The sequence below is a fragment of the Ascidiella aspersa genome, chromosome 7 (genome assembly GCF_963924565.1).
Source record: "Ascidiella aspersa chromosome 7, kaAscAspe10.2, whole genome shotgun sequence".
NCBI lineage: Eukaryota > Metazoa > Chordata > Ascidiacea > Phlebobranchia > Ascidiidae > Ascidiella > Ascidiella aspersa.
In genome coordinates this window covers 20,758,608-20,770,257 of record NC_139453.1, presented here as the reverse complement: position 1 = coordinate 20,770,257, position 11,650 = coordinate 20,758,608, and positions in this window count along the sequence as shown.

Genomic DNA, 11,650 nt, shown 5'->3' with positions numbered 1-11,650 from the left:
AAACTTGCTGTTGTCACGCGAAACAGACCGCAAACAAGCGGTTAAGTTAAGTGTTTTTGCGCAAAGCGCGAAAATGTTTTTTTTTAATTGTTTTTACCATGTCAATTGTTCTTATTTAAAAACGGATGTTTATAAATTGTGCCTCAGAAGTTTTGAGGGTCTATAATCTGGTACTCATAAAGTTAACCTTTAAAAATTGACATATTCGGCTTTCATCTTTAAAATTTATGTTTATTATGTAATTTTGGTTTATAGGTTTAAAATTATGAGCGGGTCCTATTTTTTCGCAATAAAATAGTGTGACGTTAAGTTATTTGCAGCTCTCTACGCCTACCTAGCGACAGTAATATCTAGCAATATATCTCCTATTTGTAGTGCTCGCCAATATGCTATTTATGTAAATCAAACCGATAGTGAACCATAAGAATGATACTAGGAATCCCTTGTTTGTTTTTCAGGCCTAAACAACCCGACATTCGGGTGCTTTTGTGGAAAATTAATACAAAAAGTTAATTTTAATTTAGATAAAAAAAGATGATAAAGAAGGTTGTAGATTTTTGTGGTTTTGGCCTAAGGGTTGGCCTAGCATTTTTTTTTTAAGGGCGTTTGAAAAAATAAAATAAAAATATTGTTTTGTTAATGAAATATTTACTCCCGGGTGGAGAATGTTAGTTTTGTTTATCGTTTATCTTTGGTTTCGGGGAAATCAAACATATTTTTTAATGGATTGCAGTTTTTTTATTAATAGAGGGGAAATAAGTTTTTTTTTTTTTTTTTATTTGGTTTGAAATTTTCGGCCCATATTTGTTTTTGCTTGCAGAAACAAGACAAGAGAAAGTACAACGTAAAGCGTAAAACGATATTTCCTAAAAAAAGGATCTGGTTAAAACGACATCGGTTATACCGGCTGTCTCGCGTTAATACGCGACAAAGGGGCACTGTTAAAGCAGCGAAACAGATTCCGCCAAGGGAGTACATTCTGCTTTGAAACGCCAGACACAAGTATGTCAACGTAATGAATAGCGAAACATACTACACGAAAGAAATTAGGCTACGCCTAATCGGAACCGGAACGTTTTACGCACTTGCGATTACACAACAACGTTTATTTATTGCTACAATACCATGAAAACTAAATTATTCGCAAGGATGAAACAAAAAATTGAATTTTAACTGGAAAAATTAATTACACAAAATCTGTGAAAAAACTTTGGCTTGCAATGGTAGAATATAATGGGCAACTATAAAACGAATTCAGTCTTTGAATCGAATGCTAAAAGTTTTTTGTGGTCTTGGAAATTTCGTTAAGCACCAACAGATTTACTGACGAAACCTGTTGTATCAGCCCCTGTAATAAACAAGTCCTAACGAAACAGAACCTATCTAACGGGGTGTTCATGTTTTAAAAGAACCTTACGAGTTTGCCGCAATCTTACAAGCGGAACATGCACTTAATGTTTTTTAAGTGTACAGAGCAAAATATTTTTACTTTTAGCCAAAATACACACTTCAAAGAACCATTACAATATCCATTACCAGGATTAATATTTAAAACGCAAAGGCTTGTAATAAGTTATGCCAAAAGTCGAATATTAGACAAGATCAATTATAAATGTGTAGTACAACTTCAACATTGTGTACAGCTGTTTGGCCTATAATTTCGATAGCCCATACATTAAAAGGAAAAAGTTGTGGAGGCTGTCTCGCGATAATAAGTGACAAAGGGGCACTTTGACAGATTACGTCAAAGCGTTGTATATTACTTTAAAACACCAGAAGCCAGTATGCCAAACCGGGTTTAAAACAACAAGTGTTTTTTGTGGAAAAAAATTTGCCTCTACGTCAGCAGTAAAGGCAGAAAATTTTCGGCCCATATCTGTTTGTGCTTGCAGAAACAAATCAAGGAAAAGTTTTGGGATGTATATTGTGTATATGTCCATCAAAAGTTTCTTTGCATCTGTAAAGTCATGGGTGAAGGCAAGAAATATTTTGGCCCATATCTGTTTTTGTTTGCAAAAACAAGTCAAGAAAGTATAACTTAATATAAACCGTAAAACGAATAAACCAAAGTGTAATATAGGCCTATAACATTACAAAAATTAACCTGGTAAATAACCTTAATTATAATACCAATTATTAAACCACCCATAAAAATAAGCCCCTGAAAAATATCCCCTGACAAAATATAGAACAACCGCAACCCCGTCTAGTTGGAAAATGAGATTGGTAAATGATTATCAACTTGTACAGTTTTGTAATAATAAGTTCAAATGCGCCCTTTAAAAAATAACAGTATCTGGTCTCTGAAAGAATTTTACTGATATGAAAAAAAAGATATGAAATAGTTTTGCGACGCCCTTGGAAGATTACAGCGACGTACAAGGGCGACGCGACGCAAAGTTTGACAACCTCTGCGCTGTGTGTTTTGCTACTCAGAAGGAATTATAATTATTGTGTTTCCAAACCTTTCTCATATTTTGTGAGTTGTTGCAGTTAACTTGTGTGTTTGATAAATGTATAATGAATTTGTCTTTTAAAAAGCAACACTGACAATTCACAGAACGTGTTAATGATATAGCATAGATGTTTAATTGGTCCAGTATAGGCTAAAGTGGTCTACAATACACTCGAATTGCTGAGAATCACATAGTTAATTCGGTAAAATAGGTACGTTTAAGGTCGTACAGGTTAAAAGTAGTTTATTGCAAAATTAACAATCAATTTTTTTATTTATTATTATCAATTATCACGCTTATTTCATAAATCTTGTTGCATATTAAACTCGAAACCCCGCCGATCGTTTTCTACTTTTTTTGCTATTTACCGAAATGAAATGCAAAACATATTCAACTAATTTCAGTCACAAGGGCGCCGAGTGGATGAATGGACTTCAGGCAAATTGGTATACTGGGCCGCCCCACGCATACAGCATGCCGATGAAAATAGATCTCAGAGTAAATGCCAATGGAAAAATCAACTCATCACCAGTTGCTATTATGCAGCCCGTCGTAAAGTAAGTTGACTCGTAAGCAATTTAAGGTGTTTTATTTGAGGGCAGACTGCTTTAGATTTTTCAAAATGACGTGTAGTAGCACACTTTAACTCTGTGGTTCTTAAACTATTTATACCGCGGGCCCCTAATTTTGTTTGCCTGGCGTGGACCACGTTTGGTAAGAAAGTTTTAGAAATGGCGTCATAAATGGACGACACAATACAAATAGACTTCAGAAATCTGCTGATTTCAGGCCGAAAAATGTCAAAGTTAAATAAAGTCTAAATACATTCTGTACAAAACCGTTTTATTTTTAATTAAACTATTTCCTTTAAAAAAGTGAATACTTTCTGGATGTATTGTACACTATAATGTTTCAATTAGGCCTTCATGGACCCCTTAGAACTAGTTCAATAACCCGCAAGTGGTCCATGTACCCCAGTTTAAGAACCCTGCTCCAACTTTTAAGTCTGGTTGAACCATAATCCTTCTCGAAACAATTATATATTATTAGGTTTGCTATTTTGAATGTGTGTTAGAAGTTTGCGAAAGTGGAAAACGGCTGTTAAATATTTAAGTTGTCGGACGCAACGTATAAAAACAACCGCTATTAACAGGTTTATGTCTGGTTGTCCACATGCCATTCAGATTCCCGTTTTCGACGAGGAGTCACATTTTGTTACTTGTCGAAGTGCAAACTTTTCCCCCCTTGACGACACTGAAGGAGGTTCTGTGGGAAGTCTTGACGAATACGATTACCTTAGTATTAGCTCTGTAAGTACATTATAAATTAATAGAATCAGGGCCGGATTAAGGGTACTGTAGGCCTAAGGCTATTTACTAGGGAAGGGCCTAATTTTGAAAACCAACCCAAAAAAAGTAATAAAAATACATACATGAAAAATTGAAATTATTTACTGCAAAATAACACAAATATAATAAAAACATGTAGTAAATGTAATTAGGTGTCATAGGCTCATAGTGTAGGGGAGATGTGAGACCAGTGGGTCACTTTTGACGTTTTTGCATCTGCAGGTTTTATTTGCGTCGTAAATAGGATTTAGAGGTCGTAACGTGAAGTTTAGTCTACCCTTCAACATACCACCGCATTTAACTCAAAACGTAAGAAGAGAAAAGTTTAATAAATGCACCTACTTTCTAATTATTTAACAAATCGGTCATTTTAAACTAAACTAACTCATAGTTAGTCATTACAAAGCTTGTTTTTGGACTCCACCGAGGTATTTTTTGTATTCGACTCTGTTTTGTCACTACATTCGCCGAGATGATTCTTAGATTTTTATTTTAATAATGCGTTACTATTATTTGCCAAATACGCTGTGCATAACCTAGATGAATATTGGCCTAAAACTTTGAGTAACCCGGTAGCGTACCTTGCGCGTTTTACGACGGAATATTCTTTGGAAACTCAGTAAGGAAATTGGGAAATCGCTGCACCAGGCATCACAAGTTAGTTGCGTACCCAACAGCATTTAACGGAAACTTGAAGATTAGGCGAAGGTTATCGTCAAGTAATTGGCAGCCCGAAAAAACTCCGCACCACATGGCTGCTGAACGGCACAGTAATTGTTTCGCCACAGCGACAGCCTTTATCCAATCTTGCCACTCGCAAACGTAAGATTAGGCGTAAAACTTTGCGATAAAGCGTAATAACAGGATACAATTCTACTTTGAACATCCCTACTTGCAAGTAACTCAAAGAACGTGTTAGAAAAATGAGTAACAATACGTTACAAGAAAGGTCATAACTAAAATCACAAATTTAAGTTAACAGGCAAATTTTATAAATAAAGACACAGTTGGATTTTGTAAACTACGACTTATATAGCTAGAGAGTTATGTCCGGGCCCCCCCAATGACGTCTCCGTGCCCCCAAGTGACCGAGGGCCACGGTTGAGAACTACAAATTCATTTGATGACATAATTTTACTTTGTTGCCTCAAAAATCGTTTTATAGTTTCAAATCTTTAACATCTATTTTAAATGGAAAGAGGAAAAAAGGATCCCGAGTCACTGGTCCCTATGATTCACTGGTCCCACATTTCCCCTATTACAATGTAGCCATATATAGAATAACATTTTCCTTAGCATACGTATAGGCTGGTTCACACTAAATGCGTTTTACTTCTAGCGTTAACGTCTGACGCAAAACGCTAGCGTCGCAGGGTTGCCAGTGTTAACGACAAATTTCCTCGCTCCTAACCGAAAGCGTCAAATTTGAACAGTTTCAACTTCCGCGACGGAAAATTTAAAAACGTTAAACTATAACACCAGGCGCCTACATGGCGCCAGTGTAGCGACTTTTTAGTTATGTTGAGAAACTTATGGTAGTATCCTATATTCGTTTAATAAGTAACAAAACCTAAAGTCGCTAAGTGAGTTCTATCCGGGTAATTATAAATTCTATTCTGTCCTTAGGAATAATCAAACAACACAAATGTATCTCTTTAGTATATATTGGGTTAAGTGTAAAAGATGAGCGTTAATAACTATCACAAACAAGAGTTAGCATTAATATCGGCATTACACAAATCTACTTACAATATTATTGTCAAATCATAACATGTTACTGCAATAACCACGAATCAAAACTGGCATATTAGAACCGAATCGTTCTCAAATATATAGCACAAAATGCAATACAATTTAGCAAAGTCATCACGCTAACAATTCTACTTCTGGTCAAGCTGGTAATTTAGAAACACAAAAAAGTCCATCAGTCGTTCAAAGACCTGCAGACTAGGCCAGCAGGAATTTGCTAAGATAAACAGTACACTGGACTTGGCGCCCACTTATCTCGCCCGAGTGGCCATCGCTTCGGGCAGCGAATGTCGCTCGCACGCACAGGCTACATTAACATTGTATGCTCTAACTGACCGAAATAAAGTCGTGGTAATGTATACCTGAAAAAGATAGAAAGAAACAGACAATAACTACATTAATTTCGAAATACAAAAACACTTAAGAATTATCGCCGTCTTAAAACCTATTTAACAATTCGTAATAACTCCTAATGATAGTGGAACTTTGAGATTATATGCTTGTGACAATTAACAAGTTTAGGTGTTTACTGTGTTGATACACACGTAACACTATTGCCGTCCAAAAAATAACCTTTGCCGAAAATGCATATTACATGTCGCGTAATATGTGATATTGTCTCTTGGACGAAAAAGTCTGGTTGCATCGTAGTCGCACAAAAGCATGACGATGGTCGCAGCCGGTGCTCCATATTTGGCGAAAACCGTGAGTAGGTTTTCCCAAAGATTCCTGCAGCGATTCCAACTGTACACGAGATCAACTTCTTTAATTGGAATGACGAATGGCCTCCTGTTCAGCGAATGGGAGCCAAAGCTATGTTCGTCCAACGCTGATGGCCTCAAGCGACAAAAATGTCTCGAACCAGCTGCTGTTGAAGAGTACACTCGACTGGTGTTTGAATTCGTTCACGGCTTGTGTTCGTTGGGGGTTGAGGGTTGAGCTGTCTAGCTGCCAACCTCAACTGCAACCGAAACTTGGGGGTTTATTGCCAAGCAATCTCAAAGTCCCGATGTTTTTCATATACTCAGTGAGTATATCCGCAAATGAAAAAAGGCTGCAACCTGGTGAATTTAGCGACTAGTTCAGGTTGCAGTGGTTTAGACGCGGCGTAGTCCACTGGACCATTCCAAAGTGTACGAATACTTCTGAAAAACAAACAATTTTTGCAAATTTAAGAAAACATTTAACATGAAAATATTAATCGTGGAATTAACACAATGATTTTTAACATAACTCTGCATAAACAAGTTACTCTTTACCTTTACCAATGAAATATATCAACAGATTTAATAATTTAACATTAAGCAGAACTTACTTCAAATGTTTATTTATCCCTTATCCCTTTAAAATCAACACCACTAGAAAATATTTCTATCTTCATAATTTTCAATCGATAGCTTTCAACATCACCATGTAAAGCTTATTTATATGTTGACCATTCTCTAGAATCAAAAATAGTTGAATTTTCATTGTTCACATGCAATATTTGCTGTCTTGGTGACGCCATTTATTGTTTTCACCCAACTGGAATTTGACCAATTGGCGTTGTCTATTGTAGCATTGTACTTCCCTTTTGATGACGAACTTTAGTCCACCTCCTGGCAATTGACTTAAAGATGACAAAAATGTCTGAAAGAAAGTCTTTAACTCGTGCGACCTGTATAAGGCTGTCGCAAGTCAAATGAAAGTGAGATTCGAGCATCGCACTTAGAATATTTCTTGCTTTCATCTTTAACGCATGAAAGCTTGACGCACCGACGACCGTCACATTTTATAACAGGCTGCTGTGCTGAAATTTGAAACCACCCCTATTCTGAAAACAAAACCTTCTTCATAGACGAAAACTGCCGAACAAAACAAGTGATTATATCATGGACACACGGGGTCAGCGACTCCGTCATGCCCGAAACAAAGATACATTTATCGTACATTTATACAGTTTATATTTTTATTTTTAATATCAGTTTATATTTTTATATTGCCCAGGTTTCGCTTGCTCCCTACGCTTTTACAAAAGGTTGATCAGGCCTTAGGTCAAAACTTTCAGGATGCAAAGGAACCTGCTTGAGCATTTTCTCTACTATACAAAATTCACAAATCTACAGCTGTCACGTTTTTTATCTAGTCGTCAGGTGGCTTAACCCTTCACCTGTCCACGACCTCATTTCTAAAGGGGCATAAACCATCCCTTCTCAAAAAAAACGACGTCTCGTCAGACATCTAGAGGGCTTCAACCGCTCTTAAGTTTGTCACGTTTTCAAACTCGCCCACGAGTATCAGACATTTAAGTCTTAAGAGGACAATCCCTGTCCTATTGTCGTCAGATGGAATTACTCGTCATCATCTTCGACGCTAAATCGCTAAGAGGAATTTTACGTCTCTTATTTTATCACTAAGAGGAATATTACATCTCTTATTTTATCACTTGTGAGGCTATCCGGCCCTACCACATTTTTACTCAAGAACGCGTCAATTGTGCGACACTAGCACGAAAGGGGACTCTTCACTCCCCAGATACACATTTGTGAGGCAAACCGGCCCTACCACTTAAATATGCAAAAAGATAGTGCGCGTCTAAGGGGATCCTTTCAACCCTTCCGCCGCACTACAATTTAGGAGGGATAAGTCGACCTCCTTCGCCGCTAAAGGAACTTCCCTAGTCCTTCCTACGGCTATATTTTTTTATTTGAAAGGGAAAGTATTTTCAACCTTTTTTTTAATTTATATGGGGGGCAACGACCCGACACCATTGACGAACACAAAAACAATTTCGACAAGACAAAACAAACAACTCACAAACAGAAAACACTTACGATTTGACAGATCTCACGATCGGCGTTTCAACTTCAATTTCGAAAATCGGTTTATAATCATTGCACAAAAAGACAGCGCAAATCGTTATTGCTATCGCAAGGTCGCGACGCTGATTGTAAACCTATGTATTCCCAATCTTCAATTATTTTTATCTTTATAGCTTTGCAATTTTAAACGGTCCGACAAACCTTGGACCAAATTTGAAAAAAAATCAATGAAAACCGTATTTATTTCTATCATATCTTATTCTGAAACTCAAATAACCAAACTGCAACAACGCAAAAATATTCCAAATTATATTTTGAACAACAATCTTAACTCAAAATTCACTGCTTTATTTCAAAAACTCAAAAAACTTGAAACAATATGACCAATTTTTCTTTCGTTTTAGTTCTTATCAATGATTTCCAAAAATCTGTCCAAAAACATTTTAAACAAACAACGAGATTGCTTTGCTCGAATTCTGCAATCAAACTTTGAACTTTTTGTTCCTGCATTGAAACGCTTAGCAAATGATCGCTCGACACACTAGACTTATTTAGCGATGACAAAATTGAACTTGACTTTTCCATGACTTTGCAAAAACACAATTCAAAACTCAACAGAAACAAAATTCAACCAATTTTCAACAAACACAAAAACAACGAAATTTTCGCACTTTTTATCCAAAAATTTTCCAAATTTATCAACCTTCAATTGCACAATATTACCCGAATTCCAATTAGTGTTTCAAAACAACCAAAGACTCGAGGGCACCAATTAAATGTAGCGACTTTTTAGTTATGTTGAGAAACTTATGGTAGTATCCTATATTCGTTTAATAAGTAATAAAACCTAAAGTCGCTAAGTGAGTTCTATCCGGGTAATTATAAATTCTATTCTGTCCTTAGGAATAATCAAACAACACAAATGTATCTCTTTAGTATATATTGGGTTAAGTGTAAAAGATGAGCGTTAATAACTATCACAAACAAGAGTTAGCATTAATATCGGCATTACACAAATCTACTTACAATATTATTGTCAAATCATAACATGTTACTGCAATAACCACGAATCAAAACTGGCATATTAGAACCGAATCGTTCTCAAATATATAGCACAAAATGCAATACAATTTAGCAAAGTCATCACGCTAACAATTCTACTTCTGGTCAAGCTGGTAATTTAGAAACACAAAAAAGTCCATCAGTCGTTCAAAGACCTGCAGACTAGGCCAGCAGGAATTTGCTAAGATAAACAGTACACTGGACTTGGCGCCCACTTATCTCGCCCGAGTGGCCATCGCTTCGGGCAGCGAATGTCGCTCGCACGCACAGGCTACATTAACATTGTATGCTCTAACTGACCGAAATAAAGTCGTGGTAATGTATACCTGAAAAAGATATAAAGAAACAGACAATAACTACATTAATTTCGAAATACAAAAACACTTAAGAATTATCGCCGTCTTAAAACCTATTTAACAATTCGTAATAACTCCTAATGATAGTGGAACTTTGAGATTATATGCTTGTGACAATTAACAAGTTTAGGTGTTTACTGTGTTGATACACACGTAACACCAGGCGAACCCTAATGGCGCCAGGCGAACTAGGGCGTCCAAACGTCGACACCAAAACGGCCCATGCCAGACCTAACACAGCGCCCGATACCCTCTTCTTGGAGTTCCCGGCGTTATTTTTGCTATTTAGGCAATATTACGATGAATTTACGACGTAATTTGACAGTTTTAGGTCTTATTTAGACGATTTTGATCTTATTCTGAACTGGGCAGTAATCTACGTAATTGGCTTTATTATGTCATTGGTCTTAATACTATGGGTTTATAAATTTTTCTGCTTTAGTTTTGTTGCTTTTTAGGTTTTATTATGTGTTCCCCTTAAAAGTGATAGCACACAACGTAGAGTTCGTAACTCGTTAGCATAAATGAAACGATATATTTATCTACTCACACACAATGCACATATTGATTCGACTCAGTCATTCGTTTTTAAGAAAAAAAACTGTACTGTACCGGTACTGGAACTGTGTCACTATAGCCTTATAAAAATTAACCTTAAACAATTGAGGGCCGAATTTTTTCAGGGCCTAAGGCTAAAGCCTTATTAGCCTATTGGTTAATCCGGCCCTGAATGCAATGCTACCACCACCCGATTTTTGTTTGACAATGTTAATGGGCTAATAAAATCCAAATTTAGGCATATATTTTTCGGGGGAATTATTCCCAATTGGTTTCGGCATCACATATGACAAGTTTTATCGATTTAATAACAAATTTATAGATGAAGTGAATATCGAGACGTCGATTAAGTGATATACACATTTTCTTTAAGCCTTATAAGTAAAGATATCCCACGTATTTATATATTATGGAAAATTAGATTAGGGAATGAATGACAGTGGCGTAGCCAGCCGAAAACTTTTTGGGGGGGCCAAAAAGTTTGAACTTTTTGTTTAGCTTTTGTCATTATATTTACCACCGTAACGAACACAATAACAATGTTAGCAAACCGTTTTAGAGCAGCAACTGACTGAGTGTTAACGCAATACTCCATTTCCAAGAAAACCATTCAAACAGCAAAAACTGACTTTTAAGTAGTAAAACTACATTAATGTATAGCAAATGTAATATTAACTACATCGTTTTTGACGTAACAGTGCATGGCAATTGAAGGTGTGGCATGTCTGTGATCGACTGTTGTGGTACTGCTCACAAATGCTAAAAAAAACAAAGTATTAAGAGTAAAATATTTATAAATTTTGGGGGGGGCCATGGCCCCTCTGACTCCCCCCCCCCTGGCTAATCCTATGATGAATAATATAACCTTTTTGCTAAAAGATAAGCTATGTACAACAAAGTTTTCAAACTTACATGTTAATATAGTACGACAAGTGTAAATATGATATTGATTTAAACGAAATAAAACCTTGCTTTGCAACTATCTCAAATTCAGACGCATTGGATGAAACGGTAGCAGTTTCAAGCTTTTTTTAGAAAACCGTTGGCGTAAGGGCACATGTTGGGGTTTCTAGCGCTAAATAACTTGCGCAATACTTTGAAACCTCATCCAAAAACGGATGTATTGCATCATAGAAATATAGTTAACAAAAGAGCATACAGCTTTTCGTTTTGGGGGCTGGTAACGCCAATTGCACTCGTGAACGCATTAGTAAATGACAGGCTTGCACAACATACGTACTTTACGTACGGCTAACGGCCCGCGTAAGAACCACGATGTATTAACATTTTTTTGCTTTACAACTTCTCTTTAATAAGTC